The sequence below is a fragment of the Peromyscus leucopus genome, chromosome 6 (genome assembly GCF_004664715.2).
Source record: "Peromyscus leucopus breed LL Stock chromosome 6, UCI_PerLeu_2.1, whole genome shotgun sequence".
Classification (NCBI taxonomy): Eukaryota; Metazoa; Chordata; class Mammalia; order Rodentia; family Cricetidae; genus Peromyscus; species Peromyscus leucopus.
The window spans coordinates 7,926,572-7,939,316 of NC_051068.1; the positions used below are offsets into that span (position 1 = coordinate 7,926,572).

A 12,745-nucleotide genomic window follows, 5' to 3' on the forward strand; every position below is an offset into this window, starting at 1 on the left:
TCCCTGGCCATACAACAGCTCAAGCTTTCAATAGATCTTGGGGATAGTGACTCATTTAAGACACGCCCCCCCCCCAAAAAAAAAGGGTGGGGAGGAGAAGACTGGGTTTTGAGCCCTCCTGGGTATGGGTACATCTCTCAGCTATGTGTGACTTTCCCAGAGAGCATACCTGTCTCTGCCCCCCACCCCGTTACTGTAAAATAACTCCCTGAAACCCAGATTAGGTGGGCCGCCTGGTACTGGCTCAGCTGCTGCAGGGTTGGTCCGGCATGAGTGGGACAGTCCTTGTAGTACATCACCCCATCAAGGAGGCTAGGAAGTGGCATTGTAAAAGCGATTTAATGTCAATTGTTTTTTGAAATATATGTTAAAGTGCCAAGGAGCTGTGATCTTCTGTCTTACCTGTAGTCAGTGTTTGGTGGCTTCTGCTAACTTCCAAGAGGGGCTAAGTGGGTGGAGCAAAGAAAAAAGACAAAGTTCTAAAGCTGTGCTTTACAGCCGTCTTACAGTGTCTACATGGGTGTGACAAAGGGAACACTCAGTTACAGGAAGCAGCCACCAAGCCAGTGAGCAGAGGCGGACCAGCAGGCCATTCTGATGCAGCCTCTCTATGTGTTGGCCAGAGCCCTTGAATCCTTGACTTGATTCAGGGCTGGAGCGGTAGATGGGATCCAGGTCAGGCTCTGCCATTGGGGAGGCCAGCAGCACCACCACAACTGTGCACACTGTACAAGGTCACGTGGCCAGGCTGACGCCTAGTCCAGGGCTCCTGTTCACTGAGCCTCCTGTGACCTGTGTTCACTGAGCCTCCTGTGACCTGTGTTGGGGCATTGAGAGCATCTTTTTGTCAGTCCTGAGAATGTGTTTGGGGATGGCCACTCAGCAAGCTGATTTTGTCCAAGCCTCATAATCAGGCAAGTTCTCAGACTTAGACTTCTGAGTGTCCCCCACAAGGAGGGTGGGTGTTCACATCCTCACAGGACGACTTAGGAAAGTCTGGACATCCGCTCCAAATTGTGCCCAGGACAAGGTCTTTACAGCTGCTTCTGCTGGGCTGAAATGTCCCCTCTTAGAAGGAGGAGGGCAGCTCAAGGAACTCACAGGAAGGTTCTAAGTCTCAGGAGGATCACATAAGACTCAAAGCTGATTCCTCACCCTCCAAGTTTATATAAGTGAGTGATAGCCGAGGAGAGAAGATGCTCCTGTGGAGGTGCCGGCAAGTTGTACGGGGACTTGTACGCCCAGTTTCTTCGGCTGCTATGACCCTCTCCATCTGTGTGAGCAGACCTTTATGTGCACATTCCAGGAGGTCAGTGCAGCACAGAGCCCTATCGCGGGTCCCGAGACCGCTGCGTGAGTCAGAAAAGCCCGTCCACACCAGGACTCACAGTTAGGCACGGAAGCAGGTTTTAATCTGAATTCTTCCCCTTGGACCAGCCACAGGACTGGCAATAAACAGCAGCGGACCAGGCTCTAGGCACTCGCCCTCTCCTGTCCCGTGTCCGTCCCCGTCCCGTCATGTGCCCCCCCCCCCCCCCCCCTGTCTCCCTGCTGTTGTGCTCTTACACCTAGGCAGACTCTGGGGCTCACCAGCTGCCAGGCCTCGCTAGTCATTTTTTTTCCTTCATGGATTGTCATTGCTTCACTGCATTGCAAGAAAATGATGTCATAGTGTGGGGCCCTGGTCCATTTCCGGGCTTTTAACCCGAGACTCGTGACCTTTCTCAGCTGTCTTGCTCTTGGAGAAAATGAAACACATTGAAATGTACAGGCCAGCAAACCTCAGAAAAGCCTCTGCGCCTCCAGGATGCCGCTAACTTCTGCAAATACATTAATGACCCAAACACCTTATCTGGGTGTCACATCTGGGACATGGTATGGACCCCCGTCTGTAAAATGGAGAGGAAATAGGCTTCAGATTGTGTCTGCAATTTCCTGGCAGCAGCCCTTTCTTCCCTACACTGGGTTTAATTACTAGTGACAATGTTCGGTGAAATCCGGCCTCCCGGCACGGCTTTTGCTCTGGGTTTTACATTAAAGTCTGGGCAAACTTAAATCTTCCACACTGCACTTGAGCCTCCGTGTCTTAGGACGGGTGAAACCCCAGCCCGAGTGACGTTATGGAATTATTTCCTGGAATGTCAGGGCTGAAACTGCCCTGTCAGGAATGACTCTGTTCTTTCAGGACTGAGAAAGCCAGGCTCAGACTGCATCCTTGTGCCAGGAAACCGGGGCTCTCGGGTCATTTGCATACAGCCAATGAGAGCCATCTACTGTTTCGCAGAGGTCTTGGAGACTGTATGACGCCGTCCTGGAAAAATCTCAGCTGGGGAAAGGGGATTTTTCCCCCCTTACCCTCAGCCCCATTTTAAATAGTTTCCTTCCCACAGCCCATGTGTCCACACTTGTAACCCCGCCCATTTTCCTGCCCAGGCCCCTGCTACTAGCTCAGGAATCTCAACAGCCACACAAAACTGGAAATGGGCTGTTTAAAACAAAGGTGCCATATTCGTTCCAGTTCGTAAACTAGACGTTTTTGGCACACAGTGGGGGAGAGTTAACCCTTGTATTTCACCCAGGGAAGGGCACAGTAAAATGCCTGTTCTTTTCTGCGTGACCAGAATGGCGAGCCCTAACGTGTTGATGCCCAATGTAGTTCTTAACATTATGACTGGGGTTCTGGTTAACCTAAGTCACTATTGCACGGTTTCACATGATACCACAAAAACTGGGTATGTTTCCTGACTCTCAAATTGTGCACATTTTCTACAAATTTTCTTCCCTCGGTTCTAGAAAGCAACTACTGAACTGTCCAGGTCTTAGAGGGGTGTGGTAGCAGCCAGAGATCTGGTTTGTTGATAAAATGCCCAAGGGTCACCTTAAATTATTTCAGCATAGAGTGGGACATAAATAGGAAGGAAGATGTATGCATATAAATAAGCAGGGTGTCCAGTGTTTAGGGGAAGCTCAAACGTTATTAATTTGGACATTATACAGACAAATATGGAGTCCCTACGTGTGCAATCACCAGAGCCATGGCTAGAAATCTTATCATTCCATTACGAGGCAGATAACAGTGTGTTGACTGAAGACCTGGGGCCTCGGAGGCATGCTCTGGATTGCTAGATAGCGATGCCTCAGCTCCATGCCCTTGAACAAGTCATGAAGCCTCTCTCAAGTACAGATATTGCATCTGTGAGATGAAGGTGTTTATGTCTTATGTCTAAAATGTTATGTCTAAAATGTTTACTCTGAACTTGTCTGTTTTCAAATGAGTGGAATCCATATTGGCTGATGTTTGAAGACATCTACTAAATGTGTTAAATGGAGTTCAAACCCTAAACTTATTCTGTGTGTGTGTGTGTGTGTGTGTGTGTGTGTGTGTGTGTGTGTGTGTGATATAGGCATGCATGTGCCACACAGTGCATGTCTGGAGGTCACAGGACAACTTTGTGGAGTCAGTTCTCTCCTTCCCCATTAAATGCATTCTGGGAATAGAAATCGGATCAACAGGATTGATCATGGAACAACCTTACCATCTCTGGATGTTTAGAGAATCCCAGGTGTATTGGGCTTTCTGCTGTCCACTTTGCTACTGGAATCTCCTTGGTTTCTCTCAGCAAGATTATGAATTAGCTACTGATAACCCCCTTTGGACCATGAGGAAATGGGAGAGTCTGCCCTAAAATGACAAGGAGGAAGTCTCCCCATGCAGGTACTTTTCATTCCAAAGCTCTGTCCATGTTCTGTTACAGAACACCTGTGTGTTCCAAACTGTACTATGTAACGGAATCATCACAGGAAGGCTTCCTGGAGCTGATGGCTGGGATCTAACTATTCCCAGCTCCTACAGGTTCCCAGGGCTGCAGGTGGTACTAAGCTGAGTCAATGACTCAAAGCCCACCACACTGAGCTGTGGAGAGCCACAAACCAAGACCAAAATGGAGAGAATCTAAGAAGCACCTTTCTGATCCAAGTGAGAAAGAATGTCTCCATTGTTGTCGAGCAACAGCTGCAGGGGGGCCTCTTGGGAAGGAAGAGCCCTGCTGTGAGGGGCCACACAGATCCTGGAGCACTTATTGAGAAATTGGCCTACCATGGATCTAAGGTTCCTTCTAACTACAAAATGATTTTTATTTGTTTGTGTGGTTGGTGTTTTTTTTATTGTAATTAAAAACGTATTTATGTGTGTGTCAGAGAGAGTTTACAACAGTGCCTGTGTGGAAGACAGCAGACTGTGTGTGGGAGCTGATTCTCTCTCTCCTTCCACCAGCTGGGGCCCAGGGATTGAACTCAAGTCCTCAAGCTTGGTAGTAAATGTTTTTACTGGCTGAGCTGCCTTGCAGGTCTGCTGTTGGGATTTTTAAAACGCGGTCTCACGTAGCTCAGGCTAACCTCACACTCACTATGTGACAGAAATGGCCTTGAACTCCTGCCTCTCCTTCCGGAGTGCCGGAATTACAGGTGTCACCGTCACACCCAGTTCTGTGGAGTGCCAGGGAATCAAACCTAGGCCTCACACATGCTACAGGTGAGGTGATTGACCAACGGAGGTGCATTCTTAGTCCATAAGTGGATTGTTAGGAGAGCCCAAAACAAGAATGGGAAGACTGGTGCTGGGTGAGAGGATAATGTCGCCCTGCAGGTCACAATTCCATGCTTTGTGTCTTGAAGATTTAGAGTCACATTGGTGGTGGCAATGAAGAAAAACTGAGAGAAATGTCACCTAATTTATGTGATATGGGATTGCCATCAAATGAAACTCCACCTGAGGAATAATAAAAATGAAAACAAATCATTCATTGGCTATACATTTTTATCATAGAATTTCATATTTCTATGGCAACAATAATATTCAGTTTCTACATCATAGTGTGAACATTTCACAATGTTAGTGGGAGGACCAAAATACACCGTTGTTTCCATTTTATGTCATAAGAACATAGAGGGGGTAAGTTTAAAGAACACAACTACTTGGTAAATATTTCAAAATAATGACCACAAATAAGGCCAATTCAAGGGGAACACAGCTCCAAATTTATTGCTCATTCTTTCCACCCTAGGAAGGAAGAAAATGGAGAATTATTTATTTGTACAGTTTATCAAAGAAAATTCATTTTTTGCTTCTGACATTTAATTTAACCATTTTTATGTCCCAGAAACACTGAAGGATGACTCAAATAACAGCATCAGGGAGCCACTTCAGGATCGGAGGGGCATCAGCAGAGAGAGTCAGAGTGGCGAAAAGAGTGTCAGAAAGGTATAAAAAAGAAATACATGCTCAATAACGACTGGGCAGGGGCACAGCGCGCCAGGCTGCTGTTGCCGCTGCGGCAGGGGCTGGATGAGGAAATTCGGATTGCCGCTAAATATTTCTTCTGGTCATTTGCTGTTTCTGCTGTCTGGATTGGCGTGGGGCTTTTCAAAAACTAACTAACAGGAGATTAAAGGGAACTTTCGGAAATCTTTAATTGGAAGCCAAGAACTTGAATTTGATTAGAAGTGAGGGAAGGAAGTGAACATTTCTTAAACACTTCTCCAGGACTGCGCGGGCCTTCCAGGTCTCACATTAGAAATGATGCCATCCTCGGTGGTTGAGGATGGGGCTGGCTCCATTTTCCAAAGAGGAAAGTAGGCTCAGGTGATTTGATTCCGAGTTGCTGAAAGCTGCCCCAGTACCCAGAAGGGAGGGGTTAGAGGAGATGATTAAACCCCAAGCTGCCCAAGGAGGGCTGGGTAAAAAGCCAGGAAAGGCCGCAGGTGCCTTAACCCTCGCATTGTGGGGTGAAGACAAATGAACCCTGGGGCTCACCTGCCTGCCAGCCTAGCCAAAAACAGCAAACTTCCAGTTCGGTGAGAGATGAGACATCTGATGTGACCTCTGTTCTGTGTGTGGGAGCGCGCGCACGCACGCACGCATGCGCGCACGCACGCATGCACACACACTCATATATATGCATTCCCACACACACACAGTGCCACAGAGCGTTAGTGCTTCTCTGTGCACCCTTTAATGCTAAAGCAGCTCTGCAGACAACCGCTGCTCCTTGAGTAGAAACCCCAACCCATCCCCTTCTATTCCTTCCTGGAGGTTTTTCTTGAGAGCAAGGGCATAGTAAATTCCCTGCAACACGCGAATTGTCTTTCGACTTAAAGTATGACTACCTGACTACCGCAGGCTTAAGTGAGAACTCAGCTATAGCTAGGAGGACGTAAAAACGAAATCGAGGATTGCATGCTGCTACCCGTTTGACCCCATGCTCCTGTCTCGCTTTTCCGGCCCCTTTGCTTTGATGACCACCTTTGAATACACTGTTCTATTTTTAAATGGCATATGTCATTTATTCTCTGTCTCTCCTGCTTGGCGGTGGACTGTATTCTTGGGGTGTTCAGTGCATGTCAAGCACTTAAAAGAGGGACTGACATGTTTTTCTGCAAGGAGCGAGATGATGCATATTTTAGGTTTAACTGGTCACATGGTCTATGACACTGACACTCTTGCCTCTCCAGGGGACAGTAGCCTCGGACAGGGGTGGCTGTCTTCTAACAGGACTTTGTCTATGGACATGGAAATCTGTGTATGATGGGACGTTGAAGTGTCATGAAATTTTGATTCCTCCCTCCCCCAAACATTATATATATACCCTTTTTGTTAAGCAGTGTGCTAAAAGTACAAAAAGCAGGATCATGTCTTGGATTTTTTAATAATGCTAGGAGAGTACACAGAAGAAGAAAAGTAGCTGTGTTGGACCCCAAAGACTGGGGTAAACCGTTTTCTTAATGTCCAGTGTCTTAATATTTGGTGAAATATGTCTTTAAAGTTTAAAGGAAAGTAGAAAATTAAATTGTATTTACACTTATTTAGTGTACATACGGAGGTGGAGACGTGCATGCCTCTGTGTGTACAGAGGTCAGAGGCAACTTTTGGGAGTTGGTGCTCTCCTATCATGTGGGTCTTGGGGATAGAACTCAGGTCGGTAGACTTAGCAGCAACCCTTACCTAATAAGCCTTCTCTCTGGCCCAGAAATTAGACTTGAGAATTAATGTTCTTTAATATAATCTATAATAATAAATAATAAATAGAACTATTTTTTAGAGCAATAATTTCCTAAGGACAGAGTTTCTGTTTTGTGTGATGGGAAAGCCCCACAAATGGACAGTAGTATCAAGACATAATATCATGAATATAACAAATCAATACAATTAATGTAATTAATGAATATAAATATAGTTATTGAATGAATACTATGAATGTAATCAGTGAATACCACAAATGTAATTAATATCACGAGTGTAATTCATGCCACTGAATTGTGAACTTAAAAATGGTTACAACTGCAAATAATATGTTTATTTAAAAAAATAAGGTGGAATGTAATAAAAAAAATCAGGTGGAGTGTAATCGCCATACATTATATGTGTGTCTGAAATTGAAGACAGCGATGTTCTAAAATAGGAAGTGGTGATGGTGTCCTGGGCTTATGAGGATGCTGGACTAAAGTCTATCAAATTGTGCAAACAGGCAAATTGTGTACTATGTGAATTATTTGTCAATAAAGATTTTATAAAACGTAAAATAAAACAACTATTTTTAGCTTTAGATTCATAACTTCCCAGAATGCAGTTGGTCATCTCTAGCCCATGGTCTATAGTTTGCTAACCCCTGGTCTAGAAAATAGTGCCTAGAACAGAGTAGGTGCCTAGAAAATGGAGTACACTGTGATTGGCCGAATGATAGCCCCATGAGATTTCTATCAGATTCACCATCAGTAACCAGCATAGTAGGTGCTCCACACTGCCCTCCAGGTCTGAATAGCAGGCAGAACCCTGAATGTCTGCATGAGTCGGAAGTGACCTCTCACACATCCCATGAGACCTTTTACGAAGTCTTCTACAAAGAAGCCATCACACCATCGAATTGTTTGGATGTCTAGTTCAAGTCCATCTAAAACACTGACAGTAGGATTATGTGTTTCGGCAGGGTTATGGTGCGGCAAGACTGTGAACCCAGTACCGAGGAGGCAGAAGTGAGGTCTCATGCTTGCGGCTGCCCTGGGCTCCACCCTGACTAAAAGGCTTGATTCTGGACTTTGTCTCCCTACACTGAACCAGTTCTCTCTCACTTTATACACAGTTGTTTGGGATGTAGAGATAGCTCCGTTGCTAGAATGCTTGCAAGCGTGAGGACTGAGTCCCATCTCTATAAAGCACATGAAAACAAAAAGCTGTGGATGGTGGCACTTGGTCACCACAGAGCTGGGGAGGCAGAGACCCGATGAAGCAAATGCACATTATTATTAATGCATTTATTTTTGATGTAATCGTAAATAATTGAAACTATAATAAGATAAGATTTTTTTGTTTGTTTGTTTTTTGTTTTTCGAGACAGGGTTTCTCTGTGTAGCTTTGCGCCTTTCCTGGAGCTCACTTGGTAGCCCAGGCTGGCCTCGAACTCACAGAGATCCGCCTGGCTCTGCCTCCCGAGTGCTGGGATTAAAGGCGTGCGCCACCACCGCCCGGCTAAGATTTTTATTTTTTATGAATGCTTTTACTCTATTTTTCTGTGCTTAGGGTTTTCATGAGATTATTCTTCACCGTGAAAGGACTTTGGCCGACCCAAACCATCTAGATTACTTTGTTTATGGAAGAGGAGGCCCCACAAGAGAGTGGACGCTCAGTTGGTCAGAATTAGGCCTGGGTTTCCTGGGCTGGGGAGACAGTGCAGGTGGTGGAGTATTTGCCTCACAAGGACAAGAACCTGAGGTCAATCACCAGACACCTTGTGAAAACTCAGAGCTTCCTGGTGCACACTGGAGAGGTGGCTCCATGCTGCACACTGGAGAAATGTCTTCCTGGTGCACACTGGTGAGGTGGTCTTCCTGGTGCACACTGGTGAGGTGGTCTTCCTGGTGCACACTGGAGAGGTGGTCTTCCTGGTGCACACTGGTGAGATGGTCTTCCTGGTGCACACTGAAGAGGTGGTCTTCCTGGTGCACACTGGTGAGGTGGTCTTCCTGGTGCACACTGGAGAGGTGGTCTTCCTGGTGCACACTGGTGAGGTGGTCTTCCTGGTGCACACTGGAGAGGTGGTCTTCCTGGTGCACACTGGAGAGGTGGTCTTCCTGGTGCACACTGGTGAGGTGGTCTTCCTGGTGCACACTGGGAGGTGGTCTTCCTGGTGCACACTGGAGAGGTGGTCTTCCTGGTGCACACTGGTGAGATGGTCTTCCTGGTGCACACTGAGGGACGGGCACAGGAGGAGCCTGGTGCTCACTGGCCAGTGGTCTAACCTGTTTGCTGAGCTCCCGGCCAGTGAGAGCTTGTCTTAAGGGAGGTGACTGGCATTCCTGAGGATGACACTCAGTGTTGTCCTCTGACCTTCATACACACACACACACACACACACACACACACACACACACACACACCACACACACACACACACACGCACGCACGCACACAGAAATACACACATCTATACATTGAAATAGGTTTTAAAAACCTCAGGTTTGCTGACCAACTCTCAAGAAATAACTAGAAAGAGCCGTCTGTACTGTTGTGTTGCCACTTATGAAGACTTAAAGAAGACAGATTTCCCAGAAAGAATGAAATCCTTGTCATTAAATCTTGCCATCTTGCTTGGGCATTTTCTTGAACTTGCTTTGTTGTTGGTATTTTACTCTTTTGACTCCTTCCTTCCTTCATTTCTTCCTTCCTTCCCCACTTCCTTTTCCCACCTCTTCCTTTAGACAATCCTTGCTATATGTCCCAGGCTGGCCTCGAACGCAGTCCAGGTTGTCTCAGCTCTGAAGTGCTGGGATTGCAGCATATACTGATACATACAATTTGAAAGTTTTTTAAATATTTTATTTTATGTGCATGGGTGTTTTGCCTCCATGTACGTCTATGCACCATGTGTATGGAGTGCCTGTAGAGGCCAGACAAGGGCATTGTAGGCCCTGAAACTGGAGGTACAGATAGTTGTGAGCTGCCATGTCAGTGCTGGGTATTGGTGAAATTATTAAGGCCACTCCACGTAGTTAAAAGGGAGGTTTATTTTGTGGGGTAACTTACAAGTGAGTGGATAGTTTACAGAGTCTGGGAAAGGCACAGTCTGGCGGTGTTCTCTGGAGAACTCTGCTCGGTCTACCTCCAGCGTCCAGGGTCCAGGAACCAAGCAAGCCCGCACATCTGGATCTCGGGTCTTCAGGGTCCTCTCTTGACCCTGCCTTGTAGGCGTGACAGTTACCGAAGCCTCAATGGCGGTTGGAACTTCCAGATCAAAGCTGGAATGGCTACCCACTACAGCTGGGTATAAAACCGGGGTCCTCTGGCATAGCAGCCAATGATCTTGACCGTTGAGCATCTCTGCAGCCCCCAACTTGATTTTTTAAGCATGCAGTCATCCCTTAGGAACCCAGAGGATTGGCTCTAAGGCTGCCTTTGGATACAAAAATCTATGCTACTCAAGTCCCCAATATAAAGTGATGATGCTTCCCCCACATTTTTGATTTGAGAATTTGGAGTTTGAGAATGAAAACCCATGTCAAATGAGAGACAAAGATATTATTTGTAAAATGAATGAGTTGTCAATAATATTTTGAGACCTAGGGCCCAGATGAAAAAAAATCAATAGAGGAGATTTATTGGTTCGCTTAACAATCCCCCAAAGTGGGATCTTTTTAAAAAAATTAGTTTTAAGATCAGATATTATCCTGGGAGTGAGAAATCAGAAATAAATCAGTGTTGAATTGCCATGGCCTCTTCCATCAAAATTTGAAGCCTGTCAAGATGCCAAACTTCCAAGAAAATGTTAAAGGCACATCACTGGGCATCCGCATGGAATGCAGAGTCAGCACAATCTGCTTGGTCCAAGAATGGCTGGAAGGGAAACCAACTCACAGGCTCAGCCCTAAAGAGGACAACGATGTCACACCCTTCCCACTCCAGTTCGGGAACACCAGGGAAGAGGGAGGGGAGAGACAGTAAGAGACAAAAGTCAGAGGACCACTGTGAATCAGCGTCTTCTGGGCATGACAGGTCATTGAGCTCATAAACTCACAGCAGCTGTGGTTGCCTGAACAAGGCCGATACAAGAGCTAGCCAGTCAACACTCCAGCATGGATGAGAGGTGTTCGCAGGGCCCCACCACACTGCTTCCAGAGGAGCTACTGGAAGTTGATGGCTATTGGGGAAGAGAGAGTCAGTTTTCTTCGAGGTTGACGACTACGGTACGTTTACCTGAGCTCCAGTGGATGACCCAATATCTATGTGCACACAGGCAGCACTAACAAAACGAACTCAGTGAAGAGGAGCAGGGGAGGAAGGGGAGGAGGAGAAATGGAATTGGGAGGGGTCTGGGAGGAGCTGGAAAGGAGCAGGTGCATATGATATAAATACATTGTGTTCATGTATACAATTATAGAAGAATTAAAACAACAACAACTTGTAGTGAGGGTAACAGAGACAGCCCCCACTTACAAGAAACTCAGACTCAGAAGAGCTGAACACACCAGGCTGTGTCAGGGCTGAGGTCTGGATGGTAGCTTGAGGATGAAGGGTGGCATAGAAGGATATTGTCTTAGTTCTTTTGCTGTAAAGAGACACCATGACTTCAGCAACTCATATAAAAGAAAGCATTTAATTGGGGCTTGCTTATAGATTCCGAGGTTTAGTCCATTATCACTATGGTGGGAAGCATGGCAGCAGGTTGGCAGACATGGTGCTGGAGAAGGAGCGGAGAATTCTATACCTGAACCTGTAAACAGCAGGAAGAGAGAAACTCTGGGCTTGGAATGGGTTTCTTTAAACCTCAAGGCCCATTCCCAGTGACACACATCCTCCAATAAGGCCACACCTCCTAATCCTTTCAAATAGTGCCGCTCCCTTGTGACCAAGTATTTAAATCTATGAGCCTACGGGGGCCATACTCATTCAGATCACAACAGATATAAAGCCAGGGAATGATTAAAGCAGATTTGAACTTGATAGAGATCTTTCTAGAATCCAGGTTCTAGAATGGACATAAAGGACAATGTTCTAGAGAGAGAGAAGATGGAGTGTAGAACCTGACTTAGCAATCAGTGCTTCAAGGAGACAATGGAGACTTGGTAGCTGATCTCAGGTGTAAGGAGTCTGGGAGAATGTCAGGTCTCTGACTGGACCCAGTGTCACAGTGCTGGGAACTGAGGTGGAGTTTACAGAAGAGGAATGGGGACCTAAGAGGAGACCCCCAGAGCCCCAGCAGCATCTTGGGGATCAGTTGATGCTCCTGTGAACACCTGGAGGTGGTGTCCAGGAAGCAGCAGCAGAAGCAGAAGAAGAGGGAGAGGAGAGAGAAAAAGGGAGGAAGACAGGGGAGAGGGGGAGGGGAGAGGGAAGAGGGGAGAGGGGGAGGGGGAGGGAGGGGAGGAGAGGGGAGAGGAGAGGGAGGGAGGGAGGGAGAGGGAGAGGGGAGGAGAGGGTATGGCTCATTAGACCAGGACAGGGGACTCAGCTGTAGAAACGGACTGTGAGGCTGAACAACTTGAAGGTTGGTAAGGAGGCCGCCATCCTTAGAGGTAATCTAAGTGAAGGAGGGGAGACTGGGAAGAAGTTGTGGGGAAAAGGGGGAACCATGGGTTGATGCAAGGACATAGAAGAGGAGGTGCTCTAGGCAGAAAGTGCTCAACGGTTTCTAAGGCTGTGGAGAGGTCAAGGAACACACACTTTGGCAAGCATCCATTGAACCTGGCCACCTTTGAG

General features: G+C 46.7%; 1 non-coding gene across 1 annotated transcript; it reads left to right on the top strand.

Annotated features, from left to right (window-relative positions):
• The first annotated feature begins 6,642 nt into the window (after positions 1-6,642).
• On the top strand, positions 6,643-6,813 carry LOC114697563. Its single transcript, XR_003735214.1, has one exon. It is a non-coding gene; the product is annotated as a small nucleolar RNA SNORA81 (small nucleolar RNA).
• The last annotated feature ends 5,932 nt before the right edge of the window (positions 6,814-12,745 follow it).